General features: G+C 31.4%; 1 non-coding gene across 1 annotated transcript; it reads right to left on the reverse strand.

Annotated features, from left to right (window-relative positions):
• Nucleotides 1-9,482: 9,482 nt before the first annotated feature.
• LOC111983030 (uncharacterized) lies at nt 9,483-10,707 on the reverse strand. The gene is made up of 2 exons (XR_010629367.1): nt 10,262-10,707; nt 9,483-9,659 (listed from the first exon to the last, which is right to left on the reverse strand). It is a non-coding gene; the product is annotated as an uncharacterized LOC111983030 (transcript).
• Nucleotides 10,708-10,976: the final 269 nt, after the last annotated feature.

Genomic DNA, 10,976 nt, shown 5'->3' on the forward strand with positions numbered 1-10,976 from the left:
TGTGATTTTAAAATTCACTCAACAGCTTTTGTCAATTTAATCAATTATATTTATATGGGTCCGGTTAACTTGTCTTTAGAGTACACATCAAATTTTTTATTTTTAAAAATATTTTTTTAAAAATTAAAAAAATTACCATTATTTTTTCAATTCTCAGTAAAACTTTTTTCAAAAATAAAAGTTAATGTGTGCTTTGCACACATTAGTAAAATTCTATTTATATTCCCTTTGTCTTTCTTTCTTTCTTTTTGTATGAATAAATATTAAAATTTCTCAAATAAAAACAAAAACATATATATTAAATTCAGTTTGCTTTGACGTAAATTCTTTTTTTATATAGAAAAAGCTTATTGGTAGTTTGTGCAATTATTGGAAAAACAGTTTCTTTAACCAATAAAAAAATAATTTAAAGTAGAAAAAATGGAAAATATTTTATACTGACGTTACTCCGTCCTTGCTACTGCCGCTGTTACAATTTGTTTCTCCCCACCCTCCGTCATCGTCATGATCTATTTCGATTTAATCCGACTATAGATATATTCGAAATTCAAACTCACGCAATTTTATAATATACTTGAGTATTAATTTGTAAATAGATTTCAGTAGTTATACATGGGATTGCTATGGATATTTGTTGAAAAAATAAAAGAAGTAAGTGCATCGATTATTAGGTGACACTTAAATATGTTGCAGTGAATTTTAATGTTTATTTAAATGTATCTTTATAGTTACTCATTTCGATTAGTACCATCAAATTTACCGCCACCAACACGATCAATTTTACCACTATCACCATTGTCATCCACACAGCTACCGCCACTATCTTTGTAGCACCAAACCTATATAAAATATTAACCATTCTTGTGCCAGCTAAACAGCAACAGAAGTTTTAAAGATATAAGAAATTATTATTATTATTATTATTTTTTTTTTTATAATTGCCTCTAAAACATTTACCCATGATACGTGCGTTAATGAAAAAAAAAAAAAAACAAAAAACAATCATCCAAAAAATACTCTTAGGAACAACGTGTTTAAGATAATCCCACGCTCGCATTTGTCACTAAATATATTGAGCATTTTACGAAAAAACATCATCCGTAAAACACATGTTATCTACAAAGTTCCATTTAAAATTTGTTTGGATACCGCTTATTTACTGAAAATTAAAAATTTATTGCTGAAAATATTGTAACAAAATATTTTTTAAATAGAAAAATACTGTTCACTTATTACTGTTCACGCGTTTTGTACTTAAACTGGTCCATAAACAATGCCATGGGACCAACCAAAAAACATAATGCAAAAGCAACGCAAACGTGTTGCTAAACAAATGCAAACTTAATATGGAATGAAAGAAAGTTATATATTGTTATCTTCTAGATACTTAGTGCTCATTAAATAAAGTAACAGAATCTTAAATACAAAATTTAGAAAATGTGTAAATTACTTCTTTTTTTGGTAATTCAGCTTAGATTCATTGAAAAAAAAAAAGTACTATTGTGTAAAATGGTATTGTTGTCATTAAAAGTTTAAATTGCAGACTAAATTAATGTCCATTGTCCAGTAACCATTGTACTAATTGTTAGAGGCTTAGGCTGCTTTTGTTTCACCTACTATTGATTTTTGGTTTTTTTTTTTTTTTAATGTTTAATGTTTACAGGTGTTTAGAGTAACTAATAGGTTGATCATCATAAAACTAATTAGTGTCTTGGCCTAAAAATAAAGAGCTATCATCGAGAGAACGTCATAGGTAAAAACTCTCTCAAAAAATATATATATATATATATGTTGATCATCCTGAAAATAATTTTTAAATTGACCATAAAATAAGAGTTGCATGTTTTGGCATAAAATGTTTTTAAGCTTTGATTTGCGGTTCTAATATTTTATGTCTCACCCAAAATGCATTAGCTCAACCTCCAACCCCCACTGTTAGCAGCCCAACCATCACCTCTATTGTCATCGCCAATCACTACGACTCTCTCTCTCTCTCTCTCTCTCTCTCTCTCTCTCTCTCTCTCTCTCTCTCTCTATATATATATATAAAAAAAAAAAAAAAAAAAAAAAACCTTTTTCATAGTTTAAGAGAATAATATGAAAGAAGAATTTATGCTTGTATTTTCCTAACAAATGAAAAAGTTTGATGTACTGCTTCCGAGGAGATAGTATATCATGTTTCGGGTGTATATGTCATCTTTCTCACAATAGCTGGGTCCCATAACTATGTGGGACGCAGCTGCTATGAGAGAGATGGCATATACACCCGAAACATAATATAATTTTTCGCTTCCGAGAGTAGTAAAGTCCTTGTCTCTTTTCTAGTTATTTGTGGGAGTTCCCTCCACTGCTTCTTTGTAGGGTGGTTCAAGCATCGGCATCCCAAACCAAAATGTAAAATAGTGGTGATCTATATCAAATTCTTTGTAGGATGGTAGTATAATGATTTTTAAACACCTCATTTTATATTCTATAACTTTTTCTTTTTTTAAGAAACATATACTCCTATAACTTGTAGATTTCAGTTAGCTTAACTAGTAGAGTCTCTGATGGTTGAATAAGAGATCTGGAGTTTAATCTCCGCCTACATCAAAAACTGATTGGTGTCTTAGTTTGATGATAAAGAGTTATTATTAGGAGCCGACACCATAAGTTGAAACTCTAAAAAAAAATCCTATAACTTAAGTCTTTAGTCCTCGTTGATAACATTAAAAAGAGCAAGCATCAACCCCACAAAATGCAAAATTGTCAAAAATAGTGGGGTACATGCCTTTTTTTTTCCAAGTAAATAATTCATTTTTGCTTGAATTGAGTAAAGAATTACAATGGCGGTATTCTAGTAGAAAAAACAAATACAGAGCACTTTACTAACATGGAAAATTTTTAGGTAGTCTCGGAGTATAGTGAAATGGTATTTTCTCTTCTCACATTTATAGTGGACTTCGCCATGAATTTAATGGGTAGACCCTGCCACAAATGTGAGAGGAGTGAGTACCATTCTCTGTGCTCAAGGAGTACCTAAGAATTACTTAACTAAAAGGCATGGTTTGTAATTTTTTTTTAATCCTAAATGAAGATGTTGAGGATCAAACCCCAGAGACAAATACCCTCCACAAATATGGAGATGCATACTAATAGGCCAAAGGGTAATTAGAAAGATATGATAATGCTTACTTGCTTTTCATATAAAATATCATTAGGAGCGAGTGTCATAGGTTGAAACTCTCAAAAAAAAAAAAAAAAAAACTCCTATAACTTAAGTCTTTAGTCCTCAATGATAACATTAAAAAGAGCAAGTATCAGCCCCACAAAATGCAAAATTGTCAAAAATAGTGGGGTATGTGCCTTTTTTTTTTCCAAGTAAATAATTCATTTTTGCTTGAATTGAGTAAAGAATTACAATGGCGGGATTCTAGTAGAAAAAAAAAATGCAAAGCACTTTACTAACATGCATGGTTTGTAATTTCTTTTTAAATCCTAAATGAAGATGTTGAGGATCAAACCCCAGAGACATATATACCCTCCACAAATATGGAGATGCATACCAATAGGCCAAAGGATAATTAGCAAGATATGATAATGCTTACTTGCTTTTCACATAAAATATAAAACATATTCCTCCCACAGGGTATTTTATATGAAAATCTTAATGGATGTAGTAATGCAATAATTAAAGAGGGAGATTAATAAATTAGAAAATCTATATAATTATTACTTAATAAGACTTTTCTCAAACCAAAAAAAAAAAAAAAAAGACTTTATTTTAGTGACTACTTAATAAGACATTAGTGAAGTTCTATTTGTAGGCCCCCCCTCGTAGTTATTGGTTAATATCCTTTTCATCTTTTGTGATTCTTCAAGTTATGCCAATAAGTTCATTCTCAAAAAAAAAGTTATGCCAATAAGTTCCCTAAAAAATAAAAAGTTATTCCCAATAATTGGACTTTCCATATTGACAACCCTCATCGACAGTTAAGTTACAATTAATTTAATTTGATTTTTCTTACAAGGCTTTAAAGTAAAAGAAAAATTATTTAAAAAATATTTTTTATGTCAATAATATTTTTAATTGAATAATAGATTTGTTCAACTTATTTGGGTTAGAGTTTACATTTATAAATTTGGTGAAATGGAAATTTAGTTAAGTATTAATGTAATCTCCAGTTACAGATACTTTTACATTATTAAAATAATACTCAAAAAATATGTTTTAAAACAAATATATATATATATATATAATATAGTCAAAAGTTTTGTATCTCAATTTCTAATTTTTGACATTTTTAATTGAGATATTTATGGTTCAAATCTCTTCTTCCTCACTGTTAAAATATCAATATGTGTGCACTTAAATTATCAATATGTGTGCGCGTTTGCAGGAAAAATTTTTGGCTAAAATTAATACTATTGTCACTACTAAATCAATTTTTACTGACAAATCAAGTACACTAGGATGTTTATCTGGGGATCTATATCTTAGAAGGGAAATCTGACTTTTGTAGCCGCTCCATGAGAAACACCTCCTTCCTTGTAGGAGTGTTTGAGTCACTGGTGAGAGAGATTTTGGGAATAATAGACAAAGAAAGAATAAATAAATAAAACAAGAAAATAGATTTTAGTTTTTCATCTATTTATTATAAGAGTAATGCTACAGTCACAAAGTATTTTACAATATTTTTACAAAATGTTAATGTGGTCAACCTTTTTATTAGTTTTCATCTAGATCCACCATTAATATCACTTTTTCATTTACTAATAACTAGGGCTGTCCAGACCTGACCGAAGCCCGACAACCCGGCCAAACCGCCAGACGCTGACCCGATTTCGACTTGAATCGAAGGTCTAGTCGATTGGCGACGGGTTTCCGTTCTCAAGAACTGACACCGATGAGTCGAGTGGCGAGTTTGCTTCTCCAAAACCGGAGCAACCCGAACCCAATTAGAGCTATATAAAAAAATCCAGCCAAATCTTGCAAAAACAAGCTAGATCCGTCAAGATTTGGATCTGGCGAGATCTCAACCAGATCCGGCTAGATCTGGTGGGATTTAGCCAAATCCTAGCAATTTTTAGTGAAAAAATGCAAATTCCAGTGAAAAAATGCAGATTCTGGCAGCTTTTTCCAAATTTGGCAAAATTTTCCAAATTCTGATGACTCTTTTTTTTTTTCTTTTTTTTTTTTCAGATTTCGGTGACTTTTTTTTATTACAGCGACCGACCGACGCTCACCCTCACCTTAAACCAACTGGACCAATTTTTTCCGGTAGTCAGTTTCGGGTTCCTCCGCCCTCAACTCGACGCCGGCAGGTCGCGTCCAAGTTAGGTCCAAAACTAACCCAGCCCGACTCATGGAGAAGCCTACTAATAACTATTCATCACATTAGCAGTTTGTAAAATTTTTTGTAAAATAGTTTGTATCTCTAACTTTATTCTTATTATAATATTGAAAAAGGTGGAGGAGCATATGGATGCATTCTATTGGATAAAGTAGGTATTTTTCATTACGATTATGAGAAGAAAATTTGGGAGAGAAAGAATGTGAAAAAGAAAAATATAAAGCAGTATCTGATATAGGAAACTTAATTATCCATTTTGGGAAAAAAAATTTATGTTTTTTGGAAAAATTGAAAAAGCTGTTAAAAACGCATTTCACTTTCTCATAAAGAAACTCCTAAAATAGTTTACTAACATATATCCTAAAAGCATACGTTAATATAACCCATACATACATACATATATACACACACATATATATATATATAGATGATAATTGTTTGAAATATATTGTTCTTAAAATTTTGAGTCTTATTCTTGTCTTTTGAAATTTTTGAAATTTATTAATTAAACTTGTTATTTTTCATCTGCCTTTTAGTTTATTTTCATGTCACGTTAACTGAAAGTTCAAAATGTGTGTAAAACACCTTTGAACGTTTAGACCCCCAATTTACAAAATATCGATTCAAGCTTATTATCAAATAATTAATGTGCGGAACATGAACATAAGCCAAATACAGAATTGATAAACAATCTAAGCCAAATATAATCACATCCACAATAGAAAATAAAATGAAAGATAAAGGAAGAGAGATGCAAAAACAAGGATAACACGCGATGTGTTATCGAAGAGGAAACCGAAACTCTCGGTGTAAAACCTCTCCGTTGCCCTCCAAGCGGTAAATAATCTACTAAAGAATGTAGTTGGGATACATGAACAGTAGAAAACCCTTAAAGCCTAATCTACCCCAGTGTACCTAAGCCCTCCAAGCTTCTTGCTTCAACGAGGTTGCGCCGAACCTATTTCTTCTTTAGCTTACCAAATTCCGCTATACACCATAGCATCAATTAATAGTCATTGGTCTCTTCCAAACTATTTCCCTTAGCACCAAATGTACCTTCTCATAGACATGGGTGTGATGAGAAAATGATTTAGTTAAGAACCTCTCAAGAATGTATCAATGAAGAGGAAGAGAGTAGAAGAATTTGAATAGTCTCTTAGTGAAGATTGGGGATGAGGCAATTTTGTTTTTCTCTAGCGTTTCTCTCACAAAATTCTTTCTGGAAGCTCTCTTGATTTCATGGGTATAAGAGTCTATATATAGTGGTATGTGTTTGGAATACGAAGAGTCAGTTTTTGCCAAACAGGCTAACTTGGCGGCTTGTCTAAGTCGCGAGGTAACGGCTTGGCCAGCTTAGGACTTTTGTCCTGTAGTACGACAGCTGGTACGACCCTTCAGCTCTCCTGTGTGCTTCTCACGTGCCTGCAGTTGGCGGCTTGCCAGTCACGAGTTAGCCGCAAGTCCTAGCCGTGAAACTCTGCTTCTTTTCACAAACTTAAACTTTTCTTCACACTCTCTTCACATACTACACTTAGTACTTAGGGTGGATTTATGTCCAAATGATTCATGATTTAATGAAGCAAATTGGTACGGAATAAAGCCAACAAGATGGTTGATAAATTTCAACCTTACATTAACCTTTTAGTGTGTCATTTGACACTTCTTTTTTTTATGAAAGAAAAATGAGTAGAGGGGGCGACCTGAATTGACGTTTTCTACTTGAACGTAACCATAGTGACACTCTACTCGCTGGGCCTGAGTCTACTGAAACAAGGAATCCGAATGAGGTGTCATTTGGCACTATGTTTATCATATATACAATTACTTTAATAACACATGATAGAATGATGAAAGTTTAAGTGAGGGCTTTTACAATTTTTCAAAAACGAAATTATATCTTTCTAAATTAACAAAATCAATATTCTTCAGCGTCCCATCATTTCATACTAAATCATATATATATATATATAAATAAAGATAACAAATTCTTTATTCCTTTTGTTTTTATTTTATTGTCAAATTACATTTTATAATAATTTAGAGACGATTTCAAATTAAACAAAAGAATTCATTTAACACCAACACTTCTTAAAAAATTACAGATGGGGAAGGAATAGTTTAAGAAGGTTGTGCATTAGAGTAGTGCTAGCAAGATAGATTTTAATAAAGGGTGTAATTTACATAAGGCATTGAATTGAATACAATAACGGACCAACGTTACTCAATGACTATAAGAGTTTTTTTTTTTTTTTGGTTGAGAAACAGGACATCAATAGGGAGGACACTACTAACCCATATCAGGCATCCAAGTCCCCGACATCACGAAATGATCTTACAACATTTGCATTAACTCATACAAAAATTTATATCTATTTTAGCATAATAATATATTTTTTCTATTTTATATACTCACTTTTCAAAACACTCCACATTATAGTATTTATTTTACACTACATTTCATTAAAATATTAATTTTTTAAAAAAATTTTAATTGTTTATCTTTTTTCACATATAATAACCAGTTAACCACCATCAAATTTCTTCTTTCATCCTTAAGATATATAAAGAAAGAATAAATAACTAAATGTAAAATAAATAGTGTAAGTATAAATTTACATAATTACTGTAATAAACTTGTAAATTTACACAATTATACATGAACTAATATATGTTTTTTTTAGATAAAACTTTGTAAATTTTAGACAATTTGTTATTATACAAGAATTGATGTTAAAGCTCTCATGACTCATAAGACACTTCTCACATAACATGTATGAGTTTCACACGTACAAGCTTCCATTTGGTAAAATTTATTTTTGTTAACTTATTTTACTATTTAGCTTGTTTTTGTTACTATTTATGAATCTTGCTGTACTTTTAAATACTATTTATTTTATAATTCTTTTTTTGTCAAGTTTAAATAAATATATATATTTTTTAATTTTAACCAAATAAGTTCAAACGTACTTTAAATAGTATGAGAAAGAAGTTTTATAAGACGATGTTGGTGCAATGCAAATAATGGCCACTAGGGCATATAGGAATTATAAGGGGAGATATTCTCTCAAGTACATTTGTTGACTGATCCCACCAGCCATCCATCAATCATACACCCTTTACCATTTATACCCCCGCTGTCCCTTCTTGCACTTTGGGTTTCGTGAAGCACTGAAGCTGAGTCTAACTCACCATCCACTCTACACCGTTGTTTGTTTATTTAATTACTACATATTGTACTCGCTCCTCTGAACTGAATTGCCACATAAAACCAACCATATTATATATATATGCAATTAAACAAAACTGTCAAAATTCATAAATGGACTGCGGCCGAGTTTCCCGAGCTTTGTTTTTATGAGATTTTAAGGAAACAAAAAAAAAAAAAAAAAAAACTAATAAAAAGATACGCATTTATTTCTTTGCCAAGTTCATATTTAAGAAGGTGGGTGGAGAGTTGATAACAATTTCTATTTTCAATAAATGACTTGGTAATTGGTATAGTTAAGTATTAGGCAATAAAAGATCATGATTAAACTCAACAGTAACAAAAATAATTTTCCAATAACAATAGAATGGTAAACTAAGATCAAATCTTTCCATGATGATTTTGGTTTATAGAGGTAGACTTGGAAGCGTGATGAAGGGAGAATGTATGTCCAACTGTGTACTACAATGAAAAGTATTTGCCTGATAAAAAAGTGAGGTATGAGGAAGATTTTCTTATGTATCTTTTATAGCCTGTTTGGATGGAGGGGGGAGTGGAGGGGGGGATAGAGTAGTGTTGGTTTAAAATAAGCTAATTTTATACTAAATCTACTCTACTCTACTCTACTCCCCCTCCCTCCCCCTCAATCCAAACGGACCATTAGTTTGGATGGTAATAGTGGTAATGTGGCAATCAAAGAAAACTTCCATGTGTAAATCGTCACGTAATAGATTAGAAAAGATAGCTCCAAACCAATTTAGAGTCAAAGTTTGTCCTAAATCTACATGAGGAAATGCCTCTTTATTGTGTGTGTATATATATATATGTATATATGAGAAATGTTTCAGACACAAAATTTCCCAACTGCTGAGAAAACAACTGACCAATTTCATTATGTGGACAGATGAAGCCGTATGCACAGATTACCATTTACCAGTAACATCTGAACAATACATTACTATTTCAGCATGCCAGGCTAAGAAAATTTATAATTGTTACCAGAGAAAACATGTTTTTAATGTAATGATGCCTCCCTTTCAACAATAAATCATTGGCTGCGTCTATGAATAGGGACCAGCTCATAATTATTTCTTCCACTGGGGTATCCTTTGAACAACTACCTGCAACCGACAATCAGAATGCAAAATCACGATGATGGTCAGTTGACAAAACTAAATTATGCACTGCTTATGAAAAATAAAAGGTAATGGTGGTTTAAGAAGAAATTTTATCAACAATACAAGATTAGATTTAATATAACGTAAATCTAGTGAAGATCTAATATGAACCAGCCAGAAGATGCCACTTTTCAAGCCAATTGGCCTATTCAAAGGGTTTAAGAAGAAATTCTATCAACAATACAAGATTATAGTAAAGGAAAAAAAATAGAATTGAAGTTGAAACAATAAAACATCAAGTTTCAAAGAACTCGAGAAGTATTCGTATCTAGAATTTCATAAAATATATAAGAAAAAATTGCTACAACTACTAAAAGAGGCTATTTATAAGAGTCTTTAGTAAGCCTAAAATATTAACTAGTCATCACCTATTTAACAGGTAAATACTGAGTATCTAATTTCATTAAAAGTCACTAGACCTTTAAAAATTAGTAAAGACATAATAACAAATAAAACAGAACATAAACAAATAAACTCTTCTAGTGATAGCAAACATGTTGACAAAATGGACTGATGGGCCTGCTTTCCTTTGAACTTTAATTCACCTTTTCTCCTCGGGTTAGAGAAAACTCTATTGAAAGTTTGGCTTCAATCTTCCACTATATATTGTAGTCACAAACAGTATTTTTCATCCTTTCTGTCGTCGTCGCCTTAAGAATATAAAGAAATAGCAACTTAGCCTGAGAACTTTTCTTCAATTTGTAGAATGAACAAGTCATAGAATAAATTACCATCATCTAACATGATACAACTTAGTTTTAAAATTTTGCTTAACCTCAACCTTGCCACTCCAACTCTCTTACATATAGTTGAATTGAAGGATTAAAAGTGTAGTTTGGCCTTTATTTCTACATCTCCAGTTGATCTATCCTCAGGAAATGTGAAATTTGTATAAATCCAGAGTAGGGCTACTCAAAAGTTAGGATTAGTATCATAATAAGTGTAAACCAAATATTCATCTTTTTGCTGGCAATGAATGAGAAACTACAAAGAAGTCACGAAACGCTATGCTAATCAGACGTAAGTTAAAAGCAGAAGGTCACATTTCTAGTTTTCAATGGAGCAAAACTACTTGAAATCTGAACAAAGAAGAAAAGCTGCCTACCCTCTCACTAAAGTAGTATTTGTTACTGCAGGAAATAAAAATGTGGAGAGTATCTTCCTCCTTTTGCCAGTGGACTGTGGTAAGGCTATGATTATTGTTTTTTATCATGTGTTTTAAACAAGGCAGTATATGAGATTGATGAGAGAAATATTGCC

This window comes from Quercus suber, unplaced genomic scaffold (genome assembly GCF_002906115.3).
Source record: "Quercus suber isolate HL8 unplaced genomic scaffold, Cork oak 2.0 scaffold_94, whole genome shotgun sequence".
NCBI lineage: Eukaryota > Viridiplantae > Streptophyta > Magnoliopsida > Fagales > Fagaceae > Quercus > Quercus suber.